Consider the following 16,237-nt stretch of genomic DNA (forward strand, 5'->3'; position numbering starts at 1 on the left):
AACTTCTAATGATGGGACTGGACATTATGATAGTCACAAAATATCGTAATTTTTGAGTATTTGTTAAAATTCTGGGACAAATTTTTAGTTATCATTTGTGACCATTTGAGACTATAATTTCGTAATAATAAAATACATAATTATAACATTATTTTAAACACGAATTGTGACGATTTTAAGACATTTTGTTAGTCTATATTTGAGACAGTTTTGTTACTTTTTTGGGTCGTAATTATTTATGACAAAATGGTTACTAATATATTCGTTGCAACTCTTGTGACGTTTTTGTTACAAATAAAAAGTTGTGACGATTGTATTGCAACCATTCAAAAATTGTCATAAATTTGTAACAATGTTTATATTGTAACTAAATACCTTTTATTATGACTAAATATTACGTCTAAATAAAGGTATTTTCTTGTAGTGATTGGCTAAATTCCTCTATGGTTGTAAATATTAATTGAGTAGTATTGAAAAAGTTCTCTAAATATCATTACTTGACCATTATTGATGGTTGTATAAATTACCTTAATATTAGATTAACTTAAGGGGTGTTATATGGTTCTAATTTCTTAAGACTTTTTATAAATTCAATAAAATCATAGAAAATAAATAAGTGAAAGATTTTAAAGGATTGATAGAGAGTTTTCTATAATCTTATAAAGTCTCCCAAACAATATCTCCATTTTATGATACTTTCTATTACTTTATTTTGTGAAAATGTGTATAAAATAATAAACCAATAATATAATAATTGAATTCGTTTACAATCTTAGATTATTTTGTTTTAGTTGAATAAAACAAAAAATTTGTTGGCTATATAAAATTCAGACTTTAAAATCCCTGGATTTATTAAGATTTTAAGTGATTTTTAACAATCACAAACTAATAACACCAAAATTTAACAAAGTTTTAAAAAATCTTGATTGAATAAAAACATATTCTACATAACCTTTAAGAGAAATTGTTAGTAATACCCTTTTATAGATATCCCTTTTCAAAAATACCATTTCCAACATTTTCATTTTTGCTCTCTTTTGCACGATTACAATCTGTTAAATTGAATTTTAGAATTATTTTTAAGGTTTGGATTCTCTATTTTACATTTAGGGTATAGTTTTGATGGTGTAGAATTTGATATTTGAAATTTGGAGTTTAGAATTTAGTCATTTTGTATGTAGAAAAATGTATTATTGAAAATGGAAGATAATAGAGGGTATTTTTGCAAATGCCCCTATGAAAACATCAAAGAATATGAAGAAAATAATTCTTTAAGATATTACTTATTATGAAACGGAGGGATTATTTCAAGACATTACAAACGGAGGGAATATAAGATTTACAATAATAGAGTCAATATATGCAACACATACTTTATTTTTTTATTTTCTACATTTTAATATTCAATTATTAACTTATATTAGCTTTTATTAAACTTGCAGAAAATCTATGGCTTGAAAATGAATATTTTATTTGGTAAAGTTTATGTACTCCACTCTAAATCTTCTTTATAAATTCAAAAACATGTAAAAATTGTAGATTTATTATTTTAAGCAGATACCAATACATGTGATTCATTTCATCTTAGAGGTGGTATACAACAACATTTTGCAGTACCAAGACAAAAACCATGATCATATTTGTGTCTACTACAAACACTATCGCACCTTTCAGTATCACACGGGTTATATTTGTAGCATCTGACTGATGGTCGAAAAAGTCGGCGAGGTTGATAACCTATATACAATATTAACAATAATCAATACTCCTTAGCAAAGAGTGAAATCATTATGATGATAATTACAAAATGAAGGTATGAATAACAATAAACAATTACCCAGACTTTCAGCAGTTGTATGAAGACAATGAACAAAAGATATGATGAAGATGATAGTAAAACAAAATGCCATTAAAGTTTTCATAGTGATAGTAATTATTTAAGTGATATTCCCTCAACTTTTTTTTAATGAGTTGTTCTTCACCTAGACTGATTATATATATAATATATAAGAACACTAAATAAGTTTAAATGTTTTTTTCCTGGTCAAAGATGCAAATATAATCTTTTGATATATTTTCCTATATATGTATTAAAAATTATTTATTAGCTTATTATGTTTCAATGCTGGTCAAGTGATATTAATTAATTTGTACATAATTAAATATGTATTTTCAGCATATTTAGTTAAGGTTTTGAAATATTATATGTTTAACTAAATATGCTATCTTATTATATAAACCTTAGTTTTCAAAGTTAGTAATTCATATAGTCACGAAATGTGTCAAGTATATTGATAATATTTTGACATGTGTGAAAAGAAATTTTATTTAATAATTATTAGGAAAATTAAAAACTCCTAAAAATAAAAAGATTACAATTAATATTTTTAAAAGATATATAAAACCAAAATTAATCTATTATATCACTAATTCTAATAAAAAGTTATCTATTAAATTACTAATTTCAATTATATCAATATGTGTAATTAATAAGGAAAATATTTGCAATTATTATTTATTATAATCATATAGTAAAAAGAAATTTATAAAGAAAAGTGATTAACGTATAAAAAGGTTTAATGTGTTAAAATTAGTGATGCTGAAAAAAGTGCATAAACCGAATCTATTGTATTTAACATATACAGACAGTGAATATATATATATATATATATATATATATATATATATGCAACTATCTATGTTATATATATAGTCTATTTTACAATAACGTCGTACAACAAGTCAATTTAATAGTCTATGTTAGAAAATGTATGTATGAATACCATAAGCCAACTATTATGTCTTTTTTCTTTTACTTTTGCATAGTTTTTTTTATTAATAAAATTATTGGCTCAAAAAACATTTCGAATAAAAAATATATTACATAGTATACTAATCAATGATGTATCATCACAATAATGTATGACCAACCATGGAGAGAACCTCGGCTCCATTTTCCTCCCTTATGGAGAGAATCTTGCGTCTAACCTCCTCCATCATGGAGAAAACTTTGGCTCCACCTTCCTTTCTTGGGGAGATAACCTTGCGTCCAACATTCTCCACTTTCCTCCTTTGGGGAGATAACCTTGTATCCAACCTCCTCCACCATAAAGAGAACCTCGGCTCTGCCTTCCTCATGTGTGGAGAGAACATGTTCACTTCTTTTAGCTATCTTAAAATGGTTTGCTCCGAAAACCAATGAAACGAAAGATCCTTTTCTAACATCACAAAATTTTTTGATAGTAACTAATGTTAAATTTTCCAATATATTCGTGGAAGTGTCTTTGACACACTATGATGTAGCTCAAAAAACATTTCGAATAAAAAACATATTATATAGTATACTAATCAATGATGTATCATCACAATAATGTATGATCATCATTGAGAAAACCTCGGCTCCGCCCTCCTCCTTATGGAGAGAAACCATGCGTCCAACCTCCTATACCATGGAGAGAAACTTGGCTCCGTCTTCCTACCTTGGGGAGATAACCTTGCGTCCAACTTCCTCCACCTTCCTCCCTTGGGGAGATAACCTTGTGTCCAACCTTCTCCACCCTAGAGAGAACCTCGGCTCTGCCCTCCTCCTGTGTGGAGATAACTATTCACGTCTTTTTGCTATTTCAAAATGGATTGCTCCGACAACCAATGAAACTAAGCTAATGTTAAATTTCTCAATGTCTTCATGGAAGTGTCTTTGACACACCATGATATAGCCTTTGTCTCTGTAACGCTCCAACCGCCACCTTGCTTAGTGAGCCCATGTCCACTCTCAGTCCATGGGCTCACCTTCCTAGGTGGGCCCTACATATATTCTCGGCCCGTGGAACCACCCATATTCGATGGCCGGTTTGTTACGTTTGGGAGGTTTTACAAACTTGTTTACTGACCCTACAAATCAACAAATGATCCTTTTCTGTGTTTTGTCCTCACTCGCACAGTTCCGACAATCACTTTCAAGAAGGTCACCCATCATGAAGTTTTCTCAGGACCATTGACCGAAAAGATAAGTGCATTTTGGTGACATATGTGGCCAAATCAATTCTTTTAAACATTTCCGCAAACCAGGGTGACATAGTCTTCGAACTCCTATGGATCTATCAACAACGATTTATGTTTTTTTCAATCTATCTATCTATGTTTATTGTAAGCTTGTGTTTGATTAGCCTATTTTATCCATCCATTAGGTTGATGAGCTTCTACTCGTTATCTCCCTTTGGGATTAAACGAATAATGGTAACAGTTATGTTTTCAAAAATAAAAGGGTTTATGATCAACCAATCAAGGTTGAAAAATTAGAAGAAATTTAATTTGACATAATTAAAGAAATAAGAAAAAATTATAAGCACGGTAATATATGAATCTCAAATAATTCAAAGATGAAAATATAAATTAAAAAAACAATATAAAAATACTACAATAAATTTAAAAATAAAGTATTAGGAAACGAAGACGCATATATTAATCTTTTTTTGGGTCAACATATTAATCTTACCTATTCCCAACTGAAAAAGGAAAAAGTAGGAGAAAATTTTACCATCCCATTAAAAACATTTCCCAAATAAACAAAGTTGAAAACAGTGTTTTTGAATAAATTATTTTGTTAGATGAAAAATATGAAACGATTGATGTTTATATAGAAGTGAGTATTTTCAAAATTTAGAATTAATAATTAACGGTATATTTTCCTTAATACCTATTTCTATTTTTTTGTAGAATTAATAACTTAAAAATAAAAATAAGTAAATAATATTATAATTTCAAAATTTATGAAATATATATATATATATATATATAATCTCCTTATAATTATTTTAAAAAACTTTGTAATTTTTTATAATTTTTGTAATTTTTGATAATTATCTTTTTATATTATTAATATGTTTTAAAACAAATATTCTGTTTTTGTTGTAATCAAATTTTCTTATTAAATATTAACTTTTACACATGTCAAAATCTTGTTAATGGCTAACTTTCAAAACCCAACTTTATATAATAAAATTATTAGATTCATATTATAAAATCTAAAGTACAAAGGCTTCCATATTAACTGTATATACATATTATTTTTTAAAAAAGAAAAAAATAATAAGCCAAAATAGGGAAGACATTAAAACGATTAAGAGGCAACGTTTAATCGTGAGACCTTTTGTATTCATAAAAATCTAAAATCTCTTTTTATTTGTTCTTTGATAACAGAGAAAAAAACTTCGATTGGTATCTTCTGTATCCAGAAATCTAAGATTTTTTTAAAACTTTGAAAATTTGTGTATTGGTCCCTCCAATAGAAAAGTACAATTTCAACTTTTATCGAAATAGATGTGTGGATGTATAATTGATTTGGAAAGTACCAAAATTATTCAATTCATTGGAAAGTTAAATTATGTCTTTTTGCCAAATTAGATGTTTGCGGGTGTATAGTAGATGTGGAGGACATAAGAGGACATGGGAGTGGCAATGATTGTAATGAAGTTGTCTTCACGCTATTGAATAGCAGGTAAAACACATTTATTCCACCTATAATGATACTAACATCTATAAGTTTGTTTTTGTTATAAGTTATATTAACTTGCTAAACCTGTAGGAATGAATCTGTAAAGTGCCGTGGAATAAACAACTATGCTTCCCGCTTCATGTCTTTTTGGAAATCAAAAGGATGCCATCTTACGTATAAAACCAAGCCGGTATTTTATTGTGTCTTTACTTTCTAATAGTCAAAATTTTATTCGACCCAAACAGTAACGTTGTTTTGAATCCATTCAAATTGAAGGTTGGATAGTATGAAAGTATGTACCATTAATTACTCTTGGTAGAATCAACAAATGGTAACCACTTTAGGGTATATTTTTTTTTTAAATTCTCTAGGTGCACCATGTATTGTAAACATATTAGGCTCCTCCAAAATCTTTACAAAACCGGAGTTTCAAGGATTTGAGCATCACAATGCTCTGTAAGTTGTGGGTTTATATTTAAATCAAGTTGTATATGAAGTTAGATTTAAAGTTTTGCATACATTTTCTATATATACATATCTAAATTTGCTGGACGTTATCAAATAAACTATGTGATGGAACATGAAAGTGAAACTTGAGGAGAAACTCAAATGGCAACAAACGGTGGCTTAAAAAACTCTTCTTTGTATATGCAACTTGAAATACATATAGGGGTTGTTTTTATTTTAACTCTGTAACCGTAATAACATATTAACATATGTTAACTTTTAAATTTTTGGATTATTTGCTTAGACTTTTAAAGTCGTAATATTACAGACTGAATTGAGCTCAAATTATACTTTTAGACTTTATTAATGGGTTTCGATACTTTTTTCATTATAGTTTGTTTCTTTCAAATACTAACAACATTTTATTGACATAATTGATTTCATAAATGTTTTTAAAAAATAGTACTATATAAAAAATATGAATTATTTAATATATAAACAATTTAAATAAAATTAAAATTAAAAATGACCTGCAATATAACTATTTTAATCTAATGGTTTAAAAAAGGTTTTAGTCCACACATTCAAACTATTACTAAAAGTTTCATACATGGTTTTTACAAATATAAAATTATACATAAATCTAACCAAATATATATATATATTTAATTTTGACACAATAAAAATCCAAAAAAACAAAGTTATTATTTATAATCAGTTTTTGCCCGCAAGAGTGCGGGTAAATAGAACAAAAGTAATTATTTATATTCTTCCTGCAGAATGTGTACTACTCTTTGATTTATATGGATTTGTGGATTATCTATCTATTGAACTTATGATAAATCAGATGGTAAACCGTAGGGGTGGGCATTTAAACCGAACCGAACCGAACCAAACCGAACCAACCGAACCCAAACCGACCCAAACTAAACCCAATCCTACACTCCAACCATTCGGTTATGTTTCTTTCCAACCCAAATGGTTCGGTTCGGTTCGGTTTCAAACCGAACCGAACTAATAACCCAATCTGTTTTTTAAATTAATTAATAATACTATTAAAAATATAAATATGTGATCTTACCTACAAACGCTTGCATTTGGTTTCTATTTTACTTTATTTTAAATTTCTAATAAATTAACTAAATATAAATATAGATTTAATTATTATGGTTAATGTTAGGTATTTAATTTTAATTTTCTAATTTATTTGATTAATTAACTATTATAAAACCATAATCAATTTTATTTTGTTACATTAATTGATTTTTAAACCGAATTAAACCGAACCATACAAAACCAAACCGAACCAAACATAAACCGACCCGAACACAAACCAAATCAAACTAACTTCGGTTGAGTTTGGTTAGAGTTTTACCAAAACCGAATAAACCGAACCGAACCGAATCCAAACCGAACCCGAACTTAAACCGAAATGCCCACCCCTAGTAAACAATTTGATTACTAACCCGGTCCCCTAAAAAATTTGATTACTAAGTAAACGAAGTCACACAAAAAAAAAAAAAGATCAAACTTGTATCAGCACCAAATCAGTAACTTGAAACATAAGAAAAAATATTACCAAAAAGGGTAAGTGATCAAAACAAGGAAAAAGTCTTTCTCTTTCCGTCTTTCATTCTAAGAATAATAAGGGTTGTGTTGACCAATCTTGTTCACTCGTCTTCCTCGATGACCTTAGTGCCCAAACCAGATAGTCCTTCAGCTGGAACCTCAGCGACAGTGACGAGAGAGAAGAACTCTTCCTTGGCATCTTCATCGTCGTTTCTCTTACGGGCAACACGGATTCTGATTCTCCTCGGGGGGCCTCGGATACCTTTGCTCCATATCTGCTTGTTGAGTTTAACATCGACTCTAACGTCCTTTGTTCCCATTGCTTTCAATGCAAACTTCCTGATCTCTTTAATGGCATTGGGTGCCTTCTTCTTGAATGTGCTGTTACATTTTTTCAAATGATCAAAAACCACATAGAGGATTCAGCATTACTAAAAACCACTTGATCAATAGTGACAAAGCCTTAATGGAAAATGATAACTAAGCAACAAGCAAACAGTAACACAAAATCAAAGGAACACAACTAAAACATTACTCTCATCTAAAAGGCTAATCTTCTTCTTCTACAAAGATTCGAAACATTCTGATTCCAAGGTGATCACTGTTGAGTTGTTTAGACTTAGTCATGAAGTGTTAGAATAAGGCTCTGGTGTATAAGGAGTTGTGACTTAGTTGATTGTGTTCGTGTTTGTTAAAGACCTCCGATAATGTAGGAGGCAGTTGTCTTGTGTAATTGGCTATTTAAGGCCGTTCATGAATAAGAGAAGAACAAGCTTTTGTTCTCATCATTCAGTCTCGTTAATTTGCTATAACATATTGGTATCAGAGCTAGATCTGAGTGGTGAGAATTTCGTGAGAGAGAGAGTCTAAACGGGTGAGTGAAACACGATGTCAGGAGAGAGTCAGAGCATGCTTGCAATTCCAAAATTTAATGGTGACTTTGAGCATTGGAGTATGCTAATGGAGAATCTCTTGAGATCCAAGGAGTGGTGGGATCTGATCGAGAAAGGCTACGTTGAGCCAGCTCGTGGGGAGATCCTCAATGGAGCACAGAGACAAGAGTTAGCCGATAAGAAGCCAACTGACTTGAAGGTGAAGAACTATTTGTTTCAAGCAATCGACAAGTCGGTTCTGAAACAAATAATTCAGAAAGACACGGCCAAGCAACTGTGGGATTCCCTGAAAACCAAGTTTCAAGGCGATGAGTGTGTGAGGCGAGCACAACTTCAACGGTTGAGAAGGGAGTTTGAGATTCTGGAAATGAAAGAAACAGAGAGCATTGCAGAGTACTTCTCAAGAGTGTTGCTAGTTGTAACAGACATGGGAAATCTTGGAGAGGAGATTCAGGAAGCCAAGATTGTGGAGAAGATCTTACGGACACTCTCAGAGAAGTTCACATATGTAGTGTGTTCGATTGAAAAATCCAAAGACATAAGTAGTCTTTCTAGGGATGCGCTCCAAAGCTCGTTATGGTGTCATGAGCAGAAACTCACAAGGCATGCTAAGGGGATCATAAAAGACGAGCAAGTGTTAAAAGTGACTTATGAAGCCAACAACTGGAGTGGATCAAGAGGTAGAGGAGGTTCATCTCGAGGTCGTGGTAGAGGACGTGGAAGAGCAGGATCGTTTAACAAGGCATTGGTGGAATGTTACAAATGTCATAAATTGGGACATTTTCAGTTTGAATGCCCAGGTGTTGAGAGACAAGCAAACTTTGTAGAGTTCAACAAAGAGGATGAACTCCTGTTGATGACGTATGTAGAAGAGAAAGAGTCCACAATGGAGAGTCTGTGGTTCTTAGACAGTGGTTGCAGCAACCACATGACTGGTGCAAAGAAATGGTTCGGTGAGCTAGATGAGAGCTTTCGACACTCAGTAAAACTTGGAAATGGCGCACGTATGATGGTCCAAGGTAAAGGAAGTGTCAAAATGAGGGTGAATGAGTTAACTCAGGTGATACAAGACGTCTATTACGTCCCGGAGCTGAGCAACAACCTATTGAGTCTAGGACAATTGCAAAATAGAAATTTGGCGATTCTGATTCAAGAAGGTGTCTGCAAAATCTATCATCCATCAAGAGGACTTATCATTGAGACTCCGATGAGTGCAAACCGCATGTTCGTGATTGTTTCTCAAGCAATGGGAGGAGAATCATGCCTGAAGGTGGAGACGCTCAACAACACACATCTCTGGCCCTGCAGGTTTGCTCACTTGAACTATAAATGCTTAAAAACTTTGAGTTCAAAGGGAATGGTGGAAGGTCTCCCTCATATTGAATCATGCGAAAGAGTATGTGAAAACTGTCTCGTCGGGAAGCAGAAGCGAGAATCATTCCCAAAGAAAAGTTCATGGAGAGCCTCGAAAGTGTTGTAGCTGATACACTCAGATATATGCGGACCAATCACTCCAGTTTCCATGGGACAGAAGAGGTATCTGCTTACCTTTATTGATGATCACAGTAAAAAGATGTGGAGTTATCTGATCGCAGAGAAGTCAGAAACATTTCAAGTGTTCAGAAACTACAAAGCAAGTGTGGAGAAGGAGTCAGGTCTGTCAATATGCTGTTTAAGAACAGACCGAGGTGGAGAGTTCTGCTCCAAGGAGTTTGAAGACTTTTGCAAGTCTGAAGGCATTAAGCGTCAACTAACGGCTGCCTACATGCCTCAGAAAAATGGGGTCGCTGTAAGAAGAAACCAAACTATCATGAACCTTGTTCGAAGCACACTATCAGAGAGACAAATGCCTAAACTTTTTTGGGCAGAAGGGGTCAAATGGATAACGCATGTTCTTAATCGCAGCCCTACTAATGCACTACAAGATCAAATGCCTGAGGAGCTGTGGAGTGGCTTCAAACCAAATGTGAAGCACTTCAGGGTTTTTGGGTGCATCGGTCACGTTCACATCCCAGAAGCAAAACGTACAAAACTCGACGATAAGAGCTGTAAGTGTGTTTTTCTTGGCATCAGTGAGGAATCAAAAGCATATCGCATGTACAATCCCATTTCCAAGAAGATCACAGTAAGCAGAGATGTGATCTTTGATGAAACTGAGAATTGGGATTGGGGAAGGAAAAATGCAGATAGCTCAACTCTTTCTGATTCTACTGCTGCTGCTCTCACCTGGGAAAATGATGGAGAAATCATGACGGGAGAAGAAGAATATGTGCAAGAGGGTGATGAAGCAGGACCAGAACCGGAAGAAGAAACACCACAAGAAGCTGCTGGTAACAATCTCGAACCGCAGGGAAGGCCAGTACGAGAAAGATCAGCTCCCACCTACTTGCAAGACTATGAGTGTGGGATTGCTCGTTCAGAAGAAGAAGTGTATGCCCACTTCATCGAGACAGAAGAAGAAGCGTATGCTCATTGTATCGAGGATCACGCTCATCAGGTTGGTACTGCAGTTGGTGATCCTGTGAACTATGACGAAGCAGTAAGGTATCCCGAATGGAGAAAAGCGATGATAGCAAAGCTGGAGTCCGTTGAAAAGAATGAGATGTGGGAGCTGACAGAGGTACCTAAAGGAGTCAAAACCATTGGTGTCAAATGGGTGTACAAGACTAAGTACAATGAAGATGGTGAGATTGATAAGTTCAAAGCTAGATTGGTTGCAAAGGGGTATGCTCAGAGGTTTGGAATCGACTACAATGAAGTTTATGCTCCAGTAGCTAGATGGGATACAATTCGGATGATCATTGCTAAAGCAGCCGAAAGAAACTGGAACATCTACCAACTTGATGTGAAGAGTGCGTTCTTACATGGAGAATTACATGAAACTGTCTATGTAGATCAGCCAAAAGGTTTTAAGAAGAAAGGAGATGAAGAGAAAGCTTACAAGCTAAGGAAAGCTCTATACGGTTTAAAGCAAGCACCAAGGGCGTGGTTCAGCAAGATCGAAAGCTACTTCATTCGGGAAGGCTTTGTGAAGTGTGACTTCGAGCAAACTCTGTTTGTGAAAACAGAACAAGGTCAGATTCTCATTGTTAGTCTATACGTTGATGATCTGATCTTTACTGGTAATTGTGAAAGAATGATCACTAAGTTCAAGGACTCGATGAAGAAGACATTCGACATGACTGATCTGGGGAAGATGAGATACTTTCTCGGAGTAGAGGTTTTGCAGAGGGAAGAAGGTATCTATATTTGTCAGAAGAAATTTGCGAGAGAGGTCCTTGAAAGATTCGACATGGTTTCAAGCAATGGGGTGAGCAATCCAATAGTTCCGGGAATAAAACTTTCAAAGACAGGAGGTGGAGCAGTCATCGATGTCATGCTCTACAAGCAGATTATTGGAAGCTTAATGTACCTCACAGTTACTCGACCTGACTTGGCATTCGTAGTAGGGCTTGCAAGTCGGTATATGAAGACACCAACTGAAGCACACCTCGCAGTGGTGAAGAGAATACTGAGGTATGTCAAAGAAACTATGGAGCTTGGTGATCAACAGGTCAATTAATAACCCAAAGCACACTCAACCACGATCTAGTGGTGTCGTCGTAGCAATTTAGGGTCGAATCCACAGAGACCAAACAATGCACTATGAAATTGTATAGATCAAATATAGCTAAGACAAAACAGGAAGTTTGTGAAACAAGTAATAAATCAAAAACGGAAAGTAAATAAGTTGTTTCTAAATCAAAAAAGGAAATATTGGGCGCAGGGAATCATTAGGGATTATGATCACGAATTTAGATGGTTAGATAGGGATGCATTAGACACCGTTCTAGAACTCAAATCACTGTTGTAAAGCTAACCTACTTTCGCAGCATTAACTATCTATGCAATGAATTTACTAAACCCTAAACCGTCGTTTGGATCTAGCAAACCAAGCAAGCAATAACAAGTTCAAGTTTGATCTGTTCACAAGGTGCCTCAACTTCAACTTTCGTTGGCTAAGGTCCACCTTGCTCACCTAAGTTCTTTTCCAGCAACTCAACAACATTTTTGGTGCCCCGATGAATTAAACCTAAGATCTTAATCTAGGTGATCAATCTAGCTTAAACATTAAGAACAACAATAGATGAAGAACAATAAGATCAATCCCTAATCTAACAAATCTAGCATCAATTAATCATAGAAACCCTTCTGAAACCCTAAACCCAACAATGAAACTACTCAGACATGGAGAAGCAGAAACAGCAAATCAATAATGAAGAAAACATAATTGAATTGCAAAAGGATAGAAAATAGGGTTTAGAAATCTTCTCCAAAGTATCAAGAAGGATTAGAGATCTTCTCCCTTTTCTCTCAATACAGAATAGTCTTAGAAAAATCAAGCTTATGTCTTTGGAGGCCGTGCCTCTAACTTAAATATCAAAATAAAACCCTAAAAGTCGGTTTAAAACAAATAAGGAAAAGTTGCGTCGGGGACGGGAATGGTCGATCTCGAAAGGATCAGTCGATCCGGAACGTTTTTCTGCTCTCACTCCATCTGCTGACTAGCTCGATCAGTCTTCAACCAATTTAGCTCCAGATGCATATTTTCACCCCCAAAACGCTCAGATTCCTTCCAAAGTCACCTAGGACCTGTAAAGACTCACAAAAGACTAAAAGGACTCTAAAAGCACACTTGGACTTAGGAAAAGACTCAAAACAAGTGTAAAAAGTATGGTTAAAACCCTATAAAATGCAGACACATCAATTCCCCCGGACTTGAATCTTTGCTTGTCCTCAAGCAAGAACAGACAAATACTCAAGAACAAAGAAAAGGTTTGAAAGTGGAAACTCACATATTCTTGGGAACTTCTTCTTTACACTCTTCATCACATCAAATTAAGAACTACTTTTTGTACTCTGCCCATGATTAGGATCAACACTCCCTACTCTGAACTCCACGGCCTTAGAGAACCTTCAATCTCCCCATCATTGTCTCTCTACATCAGATTAGTAAAAAGGTGCAGTCTTACCATGGGAGTATCGATCATCGAACTGTTGACTCCTTCAACCTTTTATCGCCCAAGACTTCCTTCATATGCTCCCTTTCCTCTCTCTTTTCTCACTTCCAAAGGATTGATTTCTCCCTAATTTTCTAGGGTATCATTTTATTTTTTTTACCAATCCTTTGCTCTTTTCTTGTGGACAGGTTTCCATGAGTTCCGAAGGATGCACGGGTTTATGCACAACCCTCGGTTCACTTCTTTCACTACCTTTATCCTTTTCTTCTTTCTTCTTCTCTTTTTTTTTTAACTGAGTACTGAAGGGAAGAGAGAGGGGAAGCATACTTTGTGAGGAGATGCACGTCTTGTAAGGCTTGAAGGGAGGAGTCTTGTCCGATGTATACCAAGCCCCAAGGTAAGAAATTAAATCCGGTTAAGTCTTGTCAAAGCTAGAGACAACTTCTGGTTCAACTTAGTGTTCTCCTTGGCGAGTGTCTTTTGGGGCGTGTTGAGACTGCTCATGTTCATTCCAAACTTCATTCAAAAATCAAAAGTACTAAAGAAATCATAAGAGTGTTAGTTCAAAACAAAAGATTCCTAGAAATGATCATAGTTTCCCATTTTTTTTGTTTTTTTTAGACTCGATAAACTGACTCAAACAAAAGAAAAATCAAAAGAAATAGCCAAAGAAAACGACATTAGTAACTTGGAGACATCCCTCCCCCGGACTTACTTCACACCGTCCCGGTGTGAAAGAAAAACCAAGAAAAGAATGAATCCGACAAAGAAAATAAGAAAAATGAAAAAGAAAAAGAAAGGAAAAGAAACAAAAACCGGTGATCTCGCATCTGGTGTTGGAGTGGTGTTGGCAAGGGTGGTGATGGAATCGACCAATCTCAGGGTGGGATCGACCGATCTGCAACATTATTGAACTTGGAGATACCCACAGCAAACCAACAGGATCGGTCGATCTTTAAGGAGGACCGATCGATCCGAAACTCCTGGAACAAAAAATTTTGCATCTTCTGCGTTTGGAACCTGATCCTGAAAACACTTAACACCGGACGTGATTTCACCGTAATAAATCCTAAAAACAAAACCAAAATCCTAAGACAAATAAAAATAAAAGGGTAAGCTAGCACAAACCCCATGGGTTGCCTCCCATAAGCGCTTGTTTAAGGTCTATAGCTTGACCACTCAGCACAAAATGTTAATCATAAGTATCAAAAGGCTGAGCCAATGGACCTTTAGTCCTTCTCTTGTTAATGCAATAAACAATATGTGTCAAGTAACACATAATTATCCATGGCACAACAATAAAATTCACATCAAGGAAGTTTACTACAAATGTAGCATATACTTTGAAATATTCTTTGATGGTTGGATGCTCATGAGGATCAAATGCATTTAATGGGAAAATAAAGTCAATTTCAGGTTCAAACGAGGTTTTCACAAAATAATTAACTTCATCCCCATTAATTTCATAGAACACAATATCCTCATTCATATAATCCACCTCAGGATCCTTTGTTTCATGCAAAATTGTATCAATATCAAGAACACACCCTAGGTAAGATTCTTCAAGAAGAGAGCTAGATACATCAGGCATTGAAAACTCAAACTCGAGATCATGAACATTCAAAGCACAATGATATTCAATATCAAAACATATTTCATGATAATCCCTAGCAAGTTTTTCTGCTCTTAAGATGTCTAGACGTTGAGACTCACATATCAAATCATAGCATTCATCAATAAGCAATGGAGTATCCAAACTAGAAGTCACATCTTCAATGCATGGCATGTGAATATCCTCAAAATCATAAATTTCAAGGGTGGAAACGAATGTACCTTCTATTTGGCTTGGTGGAACCAATTATATTACCTTTTCACAAGCATGAGCTTCCCTAATCTCTGTGAAAGTGGGCTCCCTCCCTTCAAGTACTGCTCGATGTGAGATGAGATTCAACCGGATCATTGCTGCTAAGTTCCTCCTTGTCGTTGTTGGATGCTCCATTTAAAGCTCATCCAACTTAACTTTTTGATCCGGTGTAAGAACACTCTCATCAAACAATGGCTCCACATAAGGCTCATCTAGAATGTCTTCATCAAATGTGATCTCCTCTTCATGTGGCCAATCATCGTAATCCATGGCCCCAAAAACATTTTTCATTTTTTTTATCTACAAAAAGAGCAAATAAAAATAATTAGTAAAAACAAAAATAAAATCTTAGACTATACTCAATTCTAAAATCTCAAAGGCAATCGTTTTGGTCCCCGGCAACGGCGCCAAATTGATCAACAGGTCAATTAATAACCCAAAGCACACTCAACCACGATCTAGTGGTGTCGTCGTAGCAATTTAGGGTCGAATCCACAGAGACCAAACAATGCACTATGAAATTGTATAGATCAAATATAGCTAAGACAAAACATGAAGTTTGTGAAACAAGTAATAAATCAAAAACGGAAAGTAAATAAGTTGTTTCTAAATCAAAAAAGGAAATATTGGGCGCAGGGAATCATTAGGGATTATGATCACGAATTTAGATGGTTAGATAGGGATGCATTAGACACCGTTCTAGAACTCAAATCACTGTTGTAAAGCTAACCTACTTTCGCAGCATTAACTATCTATGCAATGAATTTACTAAACCCTAAACCGTCGTTTGGATCTAGCAAACCAAGCAAGCAATAACAAGTTCAAGTTTGATCTGTTCACAAGGTGCCTCAACTTCAACTTTCGTTGGCTAAGGTCCACCTTGCTCACCTAAGTTCTTTTCCAGCAACTCAACAACATTTTTGGTGCCCCGATGAATTAAACCTAAGATCTTAATCTAGGTGATCAATCT

General features: G+C 34.5%; 1 long non-coding RNA gene across 1 annotated transcript; it reads right to left on the reverse strand.

Moving 5' to 3' along the window:
- Positions 1-1,525: 1,525 nt before the first annotated feature.
- Positions 1,526-1,979, reverse strand: LOC104773090 (uncharacterized). The gene is made up of 2 exons (XR_765021.2): positions 1,838-1,979; positions 1,526-1,737 (listed from the first exon to the last, which is right to left on the reverse strand). It is a non-coding gene; the product is annotated as an uncharacterized LOC104773090 (long non-coding RNA).
- Positions 1,980-16,237: the final 14,258 nt, after the last annotated feature.

The sequence above is a fragment of the Camelina sativa genome, chromosome 15 (genome assembly GCF_030686135.1).
Source record: "Camelina sativa cultivar CO46 ecotype springtype chromosome 15, ASM3068613v1".
Classification (NCBI taxonomy): domain Eukaryota; kingdom Viridiplantae; phylum Streptophyta; class Magnoliopsida; order Brassicales; family Brassicaceae; genus Camelina; species Camelina sativa.